At 35.9% G+C, this 12,659-nt stretch overlaps 1 long non-coding RNA gene across 1 annotated transcript; it reads right to left on the minus strand.

Annotated features, from left to right (window-relative positions):
- Positions 1–463: 463 nt before the first annotated feature.
- Positions 464–8,894, minus strand: LOC141567100 (uncharacterized). The gene is made up of 3 exons (XR_012489497.2): positions 8,812–8,894; positions 7,457–7,515; positions 464–1,489 (listed from the first exon to the last, which is right to left on the minus strand). It is a non-coding gene; the product is annotated as an uncharacterized LOC141567100 (long non-coding RNA).
- Positions 8,895–12,659: the final 3,765 nt, after the last annotated feature.

Genomic DNA, 12,659 nt, shown 5'->3' on the forward strand with positions numbered 1-12,659 from the left:
GAGACAGGAAAGGGGCGTGGTGTCGCTCCGGGCGACTAAAGGGAGAAAATAAGATGATTTGACAACATCTGTTCCCCATCCTGCTTTTCAATCTATCCTTCCCTAAACTCTCGGGCTTCTGAGATCCCCCAGAACGTGTTGGACACCCCTTAACCCCAAGTGCACCAGAACATAGCTCTTTAAGAGAATCCACAGGCTTATTTATTTAGGAAAGCCAATAGTATATCCCAAGTTGAATTTTTCAAGAGCTTTATTAAGATACAATTCACGTACTATAAAGTTCACTTGATTAAAATACACAAATTAATTTTTTATATATTTACAGAGTTGTTCAATCATCCCCATAATCTAATTGCGGAATGTGGAACATTGCATGACCTCCAAAATGAAGCCTTGTAACTATTAGCAGTCACTCCTCATTCTCCCCATTCCTCCTCCCCTCCCAGCACTAAATAACCACTAATCTATATTCGGTTTCTACAGACTTGTCTATTCTGGACATTCCACATATATGGTATACAATATGTGGTTTTCGTCTCCGACTTGTTTCACTTCACATTATCCCTGTTGAAGATTGCAGCAGTATTTCAGTAGAAATGTGATAAATCTGTCTCAATGTAGATTACTTACTCCTGCATTTTCTCCACATCTATTTTTCCCCACCACTACATTTTGTGGAATAACTCATGAAATATTTTTCAATGCTTCCTATACTCACCTCCATGGTTTTCTTTCTTTTTCTTTCTTTTTTTCTTTCTTCCTTCCTTTCTTTCTTCTGTTTTTAAATAGCAATAATGTCTGCTCATGGGGGCTTTAAAGGAATTTCACCTAGTCCTTTTCAGAGTAAATTAAAACATATAATATGCTTGCCACTGGTGGAGTAAAAAGAAGAAAAAACAGCAAACACTTTCTATTCTCTGGCCATTGCCTCAGCTGCATTGTGTCAGGGATGGCTAACTAGCCCATTTACAGAAAAACAGATGTTTCTGTAAAGCAGTTGTGCTATAGGAACTATATTTTCTAGCCCCACCCCACCCCCTGAATATCAGTAGGGCCATTTGACAAGCTCTCACTTTGAAGTGCAAGTGGAAATTATGTGCTTTACTTCCAGGTCAAGGCAGTTAAAGATGAATGACCTTCTTAACTCTCTCTTTCCCTTCAGCCTGGATACAGGGGACGTCAAGGCCTTAGGTAATGCCAGAGCTACAAGATGGTAGGCACCTGTGTCCCTGAATCACACAGCTTGGAGAAAAATCACCTGTTAGACAGGAATACCCACATAGGACTTTTACACAAGCAAAAGTAAACTCCTACGTGGTAAGCCAATGAAATGTTGACATTTATTTGCTACAATAGTTAGCCTTACCTTAACAAATACATTCATCTTCCTGATCTCTATTTATTCCCTACCTCTCCTGGGCTGCTCACCTCATCAGTGCACTTCCAATCCTGTGAGGTGTCCACGCAGACTCTCTGCAATCCTTGCATCCTAAGGAAAAGGAGTAAAGAGAACCCGTAATGTAAACTCCACCTTCCAGTTAATAATAAATAGTTTCTCTTTTTGTAGAAGATTGTCAGCTAACAGCTATAAAAGGAACTAAAGGAAATTATAATTTGTAACCTGCAGTATAATAATTGTTTCCCACAAAAATTATCAATGGATGATGATAAGACCATTGGGCAAAAGGTTGTGGGGCAACAAGATAGACTCATGGTGCCCAAGGAATACCTACAGATTATTTTCCACATTAAACAATGGAAAAAATGAATCTTTTATAGTGGAAAACTCTGGCAGTATACCCTTTATCCAAGTGATCAAACATAACATTATTAACAGTAGGACACAGGTGTTATGAGGCTCCTGATACAATGTAAAGGGAAGTATACAATATCACACATGAAGCATTCTTACCAAAAATGTGTAATCTGAATCTATTCAAGCTTTTAGACCTCACTGTGCAATATGATAGCCAACTTAAGATGTTCTGTAAGTGTAAAAAACACACAGGATTTTAAAAATTTAATAGAAAAATGTTTTAATGTCTCATATCTTTTTAATATTGATTTTATGTTGAAATAATATTTTAGATATATTGGATTAATAGAATGTCTTTTTAAATTTAATTTAAGCATTTTCTTTTTACTTTTTTAAATATGGCTACTAGATCATTTTAAATTGCATATGTGGCTCATGCTATATTTTTATTAGATAGCTCTGCTCTAGATCTAACTTCTAGCTTACAAAAACTAAAAGAGATAGAGGAATAATTTAAACAATACCATCAGGAAACAATGTGACAAATTCAGATAATGGAACAAATCCAGATAATTGACTTTAAAAAGTCAATACCATAAAAAAAAAAAAAAAAGGAGAGATTTTTCTATACTAAAAGACTCCAAACAGACTTAACATTCAAATGCAATGTGTGAACCTCAATCTGATCCAAGACTAGAAACAGCTATAAAAGGCTGTTCTGCATGCATAGTTGGGGAAATCTGAATATGGACTGAATATTTCGGAGAGAGAGAAATGGCAAAAAAAAAAAAAAGATTTTAATTGGTATCTATTTTATTCTTCTATCACTTCTCAGAGTCTTATTTAAAAACACTTAAGCTGCCTGACCTACGGCTCTTTCACCATCACACATTAAGGGATTGGTAGACAAAGAGTAGCAAGAGCTTGACTCCTGTTACTTGTGACGGTTTAATCTTGGGTGCGACTTTGTTCTTGAATAAATGGGAATGCACGAGCTAAAGAAAGATTTTAAAAGAAGACGATAATTGTCCAAAACATCAAATAATTTTAATGGTAATAACTGCTATGAAGAAAAAGTACAGGGTCTGTGAGAATACATCATGGAGTTGGGGGGCAAGACCTTCCTGGAGGGTTGGCATTTAACCTGAGACTTGAAAGGTGAATAGGTTTGGGCTACATAAAGAGTACAGCAAGGAGTGTTCTAAGCAGAGGAAAAGACTAAATGCGAAAGCTTAGTGGTGCGGAGAAGTTTGACAGGTTAGGAACCAAGAGAAGGTCAGTGTGGGAGACTGAGAGGGTCAGTGAGTGATGCCAGCTTCAGTAGGGGAGGTGAGTAAACAGAAGGCACTTATCAAAGCCATTCCTCTACTCTGCCACTGTTTTTCTACTTCTCCTCCTCCACCAATTCTCTTCCACAAACAATCTGAAGGGACTTTACAAAATTGTAAAAAGAAATATTCATTAAAAAGAGCAGAGAAATATACTTGGAATTAGTGAATTTAAACTTCAGATGACTTTTCAATTTAGCTGTGAAATTGTGGCAACTACTTCCAAAAGGCAAATTTGTGGTTTACATAGTTCCCATTGTCCAATAAAGGGAAATAAACTAATTAATATGGAAACAAAACTTTTCCCCTAGACCAACTTCAAGGTGGGATTTTTCCTTTGACTTGTTACAGAAAAGGCATTGATTAACATATTAAGTAAGCATCATGAACAAACTTTTTCTATAGAGTTAGGTAAATGGTTCAGGAAATAAGGTGCTTACCACTTGGGACCAATCCAATAATATGCTTATAGTATATTCCATTTTTCTAGGTACTTGATCAAAACTCCCTCTCTCTGTGACTTTTTCCAGTTCTGTGGCTTTAAATATCATCAATATACTGATAATGCTAACTTTTTCCTCTCAAATTCTTACAAAGTCCCTGAGTTCATGTATGCAATAGCTATTCAACCTTTACATTTGAGAATGTAATAATGATTTTAAAAGATCTGAAGTGACAATCTGACGAGCTAAAGATGAAGTGACAATCTATAGGGCTTAAAATGTACCAGATATTTACTCATTTAAACTGCCCATTAACTCCATGAAGTAGATACCTTTACATTCCTATTTTTTAGATTATAAAATGGAGGCACAAAGAAGTAAATAACTTACCAAATATCACATTCCTTGTAAGTAAAAAGTAGTAAATTAGAACCACAAATACATTGATGTGTTAAACAAGAATAGAGCTAGTTTTGAGTAGAAAAAAGTATTTGACCAGTTTAAGTTTATTAGTGGTCTGCTCATTAGTGATGTGTGTGTGTGGGGGGGATTGTTGCCTTCATGTTCAATATTGTAACTTTGGACGTTATATATAAATACATGGGAAACGAACATTCTCTATAGCAACTTTATCACATAATTGTTTGGATTAAATGAGATAATACTAACATACATTAGGATTTCAAACCTTATTAATTGTTCAAATGTGTGTGTTTCATTTGAAAGACTATATACCACTGTTAACAGAGATTATCTCTCCTTGATTTATATTTTTAAAAGTTAAAATTTTAAATGCTAATGTTCTATATGTATTACTCCTTTTGCTTATTTACAGTTAATACATTTTATTATAGAAAAGTGAGGAAATATACCTGTAAAAGGGAGGAAGATGCATAATTCCATCCATATTTAGTATGTATCTATTTTTCAATATTGTTTTGAATGCCTATTTGTTCATATTTATTTTTCACGAAAATGGGATCATGCTGTCCATTCTGATTGACCAAATGAAAAATCCACACAGTCTTGAAACCTGAGATGTATATGTGTATAGGTTATAACCAGATGGATGAGTTTATGAGTGTCCAGAAGTCCCTAAATATCGATGCATCTATTGGTCAATGTTTTCATGAGTATTTGACACCAAAATAAGTTGTCATTTTTGTAGTAATTTCAGACACTACAGGCTCATTCAACACCCAGTTCCAACTAACTACCTACACTACTAGTTCCAACTCCCTTGCCTGCTTCTACCATAGAGGCTATGAAAGCTAAATATTTTTTTTTAGATTCCACATATAAGTGGTATCACACAGTATTTGTCTATTTCTGTCTGACTTATTTCACTTAGCACAATGCCCTCATTGCCTGTCTATGTTGTCACAAATGGCAGAATTCCCTTCTTTTTAATGGTTGAATAATATTCCATTGTGTACATATATACCAATCTTCTTTATCCATTCATCTGTTGATGGACACATACAGACACAGACACACACAACCACACACTTGGGATATTTTGCCCAATGAGATATAAAGAGAAATCTGCTAGCACCCCATTTTTCTCTTTGACCTTTTTCCAGCCTTGATCACAGATGTGATATTCAGAGCTATAGTAACCATAATGTGACCACAATTCAAGAGGCATAAGGAAAAGGTAAAGAGAATCACAGAAATGCTGACCCTGGAATGCTGGTCAAGCCTCTGAACCAGTGTCAACAGCCTCAACCTCTAAATTTCTTATTACATGAAAAAAATAAGCATTAGTTGAAGCCTCTGTTGGTTGGATTTGCTATTACTTATAACCAAAGATTTTCCCTAACTGATAAAGTACCTTGGAAAGCTAACTAATTTATCTTGCTCTAGAACTTTAAAGTCACTTAATTCCAGGGGACATCATTGTTCAGAGTTTGCAATTATACTGGAAATGACTTTTATATTACAGTCTGACCTTTACAGGTTTCTTCTGTGTAGCAGGTGGGTATGCCCATGTGGCTTGGAAAATAAAACTAAACCTATGGCCTTTAGCTCATGTGTTTCTAGCAGCTGAATGTGGTTTGCTTGCAGGAATGAAAATTCCCCTGAAATGTTAATTGATTCAGTGTGACAGTGCTTGCCATGTCATAAATCAATATCATAATGTTTTTGTGAATGAGTGATAAAGATGGTGGAATAAGGAAGAATTTGGTACTTATGGGATATGTATGGTTGTTGTGATTATTTTGTTTTTTGCTGTTGTTTTTAATGAAACTCAGGAAGATTGAGATTCCTTTCTTTTTAAAATGCCTGTGCGTTTTGGGGAAGGACAGGGAAACAGCCGTATTATAGTCTATTCTTAATCTTAATCGAGTAATTTTAGACTCTATTATTAATTTATATGCATATTATATATATTGGGGGGAGGGACCTGATTTAACCTATATGTTTTAGTTTTGTATTGCTGTATAAGAAATTACCTCAAAACATACTGGCTTAAAATTTTTAAAATTTACTATCTCTCATGGTTTCTGTGAATCTGGAAGTCTTCAGCTGAAGACCTGAAGGCTGGGGGTTGAAATCATCTGAAGGCTCTTTTACTCACATGTCTGGAGGGTGGTGCTGACGGGGGTGGAGGCCTAGCTGGGGTTGTCAGCTGCAGCCTCTCCATGTGGTCTGGGCTTCCTCACAATGTGGTGGGTAGATTCCAAGAGCAGACATCCAGACAGATAGAGCTAAGGGGAAACTGTGCTGCCTTTCATAATCTAGCCTCAGTGACACAATATCACATATGCCACCTTATATTGGGTGAGACAGTTACAAAGGTCCACCCAGATTCAAGGGAAAGAAACATAGATCCCCTTCGTCTGCCAATACACCTCTCAAAGGAGGCATGTCAAGGTCAAATTATAAGAGGAGCAAGTGGGATGGGAAATATATATTATATATATTTATACTTTTTTTTTCTTATTCACAGGTATAGATAGATAGATAGATAGATAGATAGATAGATAGATAGATAGAAAAGCATCTTTGGAAAACACAATCTGCCATATTGTACTATTACCCCAATTCTTTAATGAACAGCCATACTATATATACAAGTGTTTTGATAATATTGATAATGTCTACAGATATCCTTATTGTCACAATTGGGGGGTGAGGGGCAAAGGTTGCTACTGGCATCTGGTGTTTAGAGGCCAGGGATGCTGCTAAACATTCTACATTGCAACACACACACACACACACACACACACACACACACACACACACACAGAAAGAATTAGCCTCAATAGAGGTTAAGAAATTTTGTCTTCGAGTATTAATAATCTGAAGTATTTAGAATAATTAAACAGTGGGTAGAGGGACCTACAGAAAACATGAAAATTCTAAAAGTCTTCCAACTGGAAAATTCTATTTAATAGTATTACATACTATTTATGGTCTACAAATAGCAAAGGCCATTACTTAGGCAAATTTTGATTTCAAACATGATGTTAAATATCAATCTCAGTGAACACAAATAAATGAAAATATGTCCCCTGTTCATGGATCAGAAGAATTAAGGATATTAAAATGTTCATAGTAAAGACATCTATAAAGTCAATGCAATCCCTATCAAAATTCCAATGGCATTTTTCGCACAAATATGAAAAGGCACATGCAACAAAAGCAAAAATTAGCAAGTTGGGCTATGTCAAACTAAAAAACTTCTGCACAGCAAAAGAAACAATCAACAAAATGAAATGGCAATCTACAGAATGGAAGAAAATATTTACAAATCAGATATCTGATAAGGGGTTATTATCCAAAATATTTAAAGAACGAATACAATTCAATCGCAAAAAAAACAATCTAATTATAAAATGGGCAAAGGAACTGAACAGACATTTTTCCAGAGAAGACATACAGATGACCAGCAGGTATGTGAAAAGATGCTCAACATCACTTACCAACAGGGAAATGCAAATCAAAACCACAAGGGGTTATCACCTCCCGCTTGTCAGAATGGCTATCAAGAAAAACACAAGAGATAAGTGTTGGTGAGGATGTGTAGAAAATGGAACACTTGTACACTGTCGGTGGTAATATAAATTCATGCAGCCACTATGGAAAACAATATGGAGGTTCCTAAAAAAAAAGAAAAACAAAAGAACTACCATATGATCCAGCAATTCCACTTCAGGGTATATATCCAAAGGTAATGAAATCAGATCTCAAAGATATATATGCAGTCCCATATTCATTGCAGTATTATTCACAATAGCCCAGATATGGAAACAACATAAGTGTCCATGAACACATGAACGGATAAAGAAGGTATGGTGTAGATACACAATGGAATGTCCAGAGAAGGAAATCCTACCTTTTATAACAACATGGACTGACCTTGAAGGCATTGTGCTAAGTGAAATATGAAAGACAAATACTGCTGTGTGATACCACTTATATGTGCAATCTGAAAAAGCTGAATTCATAAAAACAGAGAGTAGAGTTACCAGGGGCTAGGACATGGGGAAAATGGGCAGATTTTCGTTAAAGGGTACAAACTTTTGGTTATAAGATGAATACATGTCAGCAATCTAATTACAGTACAACAAGGTGATTACAATTAACAATACACTATTATACACTTGAAAGTTGGTAAGAGAGTAGATCTTGAATATTTTCACCAGTAAAAAGAAATGAAAATTACATAAGGTGATGGAGGTGTTGGCTAACACTATAGCGGTAATCATTTCGCAATATATGTATATCAAATCACCATGTTGTACACATTAAACTACACAGTGTTGCATGTCAAATATATTTCAATGAAGCTGAAAAAGAAAAAACCTCTCTGTGATCAAAATGAATGTATTAAATGTATATTCCGTGATATTTACCTGTCTTACATCTCTACACTTCAAGGGCATTTTTGTCGTGGATGTTTATATCCTTTGTGTGGGTAATTTGTATACTATTTGAAAGAATAATTGTCTTCAAAATTGTTTTTTTGTTACATTTTGACCATCTTCTCTCCTATCCTGAAATCTAAGCTCAGAGGAAATCAACGACTTTAACGTAGGGCATGAAGAGATTTAATTCCCTTAAGAACTCTTAGACAACTCTTATCTTTTATTAAATATTATACATGTCATGTAAGCCTGTCTTTGCTGCTTCTCCTTTTTCATATTGGTCATTCACTAAGCATAAAAAGCCATCTAATTTTTAACAGCCAGCTCTCCAATAAAGATGAAACTGGCAGGTTTCCCCCTCCCCTCCATAGTATGCCCCACTGGCTACACACAAAGCAATTACAACTCACCAGTCAGCTCTTTCTCATGTGATAGCATCAGCAATTTTGCTCAGGTCTTCTTTTTTGATGAACAATAGCAGCAATAATGGCCCAATTCACTGGGGGAAAAAATAAAACTATTTGCTTTCTCCAAAACAATCCAATATTAACCAAAGTCCTTCCTAATTAAACCAAGGTTATCCAATTATGCATTTTAATACTATGATAATTTTTAACAATATCAAGGTAAAAGAGATTTATTAGAAAAATATTTAAAACTGAGGAATTAATGTGAGTTCAGAGGAAAACAAATCCTGATCTGTTTGAACTTCCCGTGTTTTAAATATATTTCCAAGTTCTACTTTGTCTTTCAGTGCTGGTTCTAACACAATTTGACATATCCTCAAGCCTTTAAATGTAATTTGAAGGAAGATGCTTGAAATATCCTGTTACTTCAGAGAACAAAGCAGCCATGCTGATTTCAACACCAAAAACAATGAACTCTTAACTCATTTCTTGGAGCGCATTTCTGAACTTCTCTGGGATTCATTTTATCCACTCCTTTCCCCCAAAGGAAATAATCATATCTCTTTACATTAAACGAGACAAGGAAAAAGACCTCTTACCATTTTATTATATTTAACATAAAACGATAACAATAGATAGCTATGCAATAGAAAACTGCTTTTCATTCTGGGGGCTGGGAGAGGGCATAAAGCTGTTTAGGAACATAATTCCACTAGAGGGCGGTGCATCCCAGTGCAGGATCATGGCCAATGACCCAGGATGTTAAGTCAAGACTGTGTAGCAAACATGGAAAATGTTTGTGATATAACGTTCAATGAGAATTAATTAGAATTTAAATACTCTGTAAAAGTTATGTATGTTTATGGACAAGAATCATGTAGTAGTTAATAACTTAATCTTGTTCTTATTCATATCCGAGATTCATCCCTGTTTTCACCACTTACTGGCTAGCCAGTGTGTCTTTGGATGAGTTGCTTAAAAATGAGCCTCAGTTTCTTCAGCTGTAAAACCGAGACAATTACAGACACCACTTAGGGATGCTGTGAGCATCAAAAGGTATCCAAATGTAAACTGTTCAGCGTGGTGCCAAGCATATAGTACCACTCAACAAAAAAATAGCAAGATAATGATGATAATGACAAAAAATATATACTAAAAAATAAAAAGGACTAAATCATTTTAGTTATTGGACTGAGTTTTTTATAGGTTTATTGATTCATTTTATCTTATTAAAATTTATATTGGAGAATTTATGGTGGAACATATTTTTAAATGACTTTAAATGAAATTATTCTTTTTGAAAAGTATTCTGTTTTTTTCTAATACTTTATCTTTAACAATTTTAAACTTCAGAGAAAAAAATTTTCATATGGCGACAAAATGTTATTTTTGTCATTTTAATGTCTAGAATATCATTATCACAGTTTTGCTATTTATTTTCATTTCCTATCTGATGTTCTATCAATATCTCAAGGAAAAAATAGAATATATAAATAATTTGGTTTTTATTACTTTTAAATGTTATTCTGAATGAGCTATGTAGCCTCAGGGATGGCATAGTACATTTCTCTTAGAACTCTCAGTGTAAAAAAACATTACCTGATGAAAAACAGAAATGTTAAATAGAATGTCATACATGCCAATTATGTGTTACAAAATGATTCTTTACATGAGTTTCAGTAATCATTTAGAAGTTCCTTTACAAAGTAACTGTATATTACAGCAGCAAATATAGAAGAGTAACTTAAGGTTAAAATAGTCCATCACTGATAATGAAAGTTCATTCAGCAATAAAGATTTAATGCCTCTGAAATTATAGTGTGAGTCAAACTGGAAATATTTAATTTATGAAACTTTGATTTATATATTGTTCATTCTGTTCTTAGTCTTTTCAAAGCAGCTGACTCACCACCACCCATCATATGGAAAAGATCCACATCCCAGACAATAGCTGCCATCTCAGGCATTTGCCTAGATTATTACCACCATTCTTACAGCATGACCATCACCAGTGTTACTAAGATGACCACCATCTCTACTATCACCAACATCTCCCTCATCACCCTTACTTATTCTGCCTTGATTAACTATTGTACACATTTTTTTTTCATCTCCCTACTTATTTGATCCCACCTGGCCAGTTTAATAGAAAGAAAGGAAACTGATTAGGGATTCCCTGTACCTTGTTGTATTCTAACCTTGTTGTATAAATGACACTATATTCTTATGAAACTAAGAATGGAAGCCTTTGCAAGGGGCGTAAATGTTTAACTATTATGTTGCTTTGTACACCTGAAGCTAATAAAAAAAAAACAGTATGTTAAAAAAGGAAAAACGTAGCACAGGTAGTAATGAACCAAATATGGGAATGATAAACACTAATTTCCAGATAGTGGTTACTTGTGAAAGGATGAACAGGGAAAAGATAGCAGAAAGACTTTGCATGTGTTTTAATAATGCTTTAAAAAATGCAGACATCTGTTGCAAACAGCAAAAAATGTTAACATCAGTCTAATTTCGATGGAGATTTATATAAATTTCTGTTACATTTGTGGGGGCAGAGCCCCAGAAAGTAGTTTCCAGGCTCTCGGCCTCACATAGACAGGTGCTGGCTCAGGTAGTAAATGGCCATCAACTGTGATTGGATGGCCATCAGCTGTGGCTAGTTGGCCGTCAGCTGTAACCAGTGAGCCATTGGCCACTAATATAACTGCTGTGGCTACGCTAGAAGGAAGAGAGAGAAGAATGGGGGCTAGCAAGAAGATGGCGGCTGGGCTGGCAAGTGTGGATGGCGGTTTGCGGACAGTGTGGATCCAGCCTCCAATGAGAGTATAGTGCCGCCAGAGAGAATACAGTGGTATGACTCCCCTACCTATGGCTCCGTGGGTGTTCCTTTTTGGCCTCACCATATCCTGCGTTCTTGTATGGGGAGCGGGAGAAGAGACCCTGCAGGCCTCCCTGAACGACAACATTATTTCGTAAAAAAAAAAAAGAATGGTAGATAATCACCTCCATATCTAAACCAGGATAGACTCTTGGAACATGAGGCTCATGACGACGACCACTAGGAAATATCAGACCAGGAAGCTGAGGAGCTGCCCTCCTGCCTGCTTGCCCATTGCAAATGTGCTCTGTTGGATCTCAAGGTGTACTTCAGATCTCCTCACCAGGGTCTATTCCAGAAATACATCAGCATGTATTCCAGAAAACAAGAGCCTCCATAAATATTAAGGAGAATAAGAAACTTGATATATATAAAATATAATGGCAACTTCCACTTAATTACCCTCTGATCCTTGCCCTCCTAGTGGCTCTGACCTACATAAAGCTAGATCTCCAGAGCACCAACAATCCAGACCAGTTCAGCAAAAACAATACTTTGCTGTATTACAGGATTCTGCCAATATTCTGGATCCAAAAGTTATTGCATACAGTGGTTCCTAAACCTGTCTGATACTAAGAACCACTTAAGGAAGGCTAAGTTTTTGTTTCTATAAAACGAATCCCAGAGGCTTGCAATTCTATAATTTAAAAATTCCTCCAGGTGATTTGGATGATTTTCTAAGCCTGAGCACCACAGGACATAGGTGACAGTCTCATCTCTTCACCAATTCTGGCATTGCAAAACTCCTTGATCTGAGTTTTCTTTGATGACAACAGGACTACTTTGGGGCCAGACCAGGAAATAAGTCCTTGAGAGACTAAGATGGAATCCCTGGTTTCTCCTCGCCCAGCTCTGGGCAAAAAGATGCAGTAGCTCCTATCAGAGCCCCAGAGCTTTGCAAAGGCGGCCCAGGGGTCAAGGGCGCCAAAGGCTTCTGATCTAGTAGGAGGATCTGCTCTGTTTCCTA

The sequence above is a fragment of the Rhinolophus sinicus genome, chromosome 5 (genome assembly GCF_057876585.1).
Source record: "Rhinolophus sinicus isolate RSI-liver-muscle chromosome 5, RSI-T2T, whole genome shotgun sequence".
Lineage (NCBI taxonomy): Eukaryota > Metazoa > Chordata > Mammalia > Chiroptera > Rhinolophidae > Rhinolophus > Rhinolophus sinicus.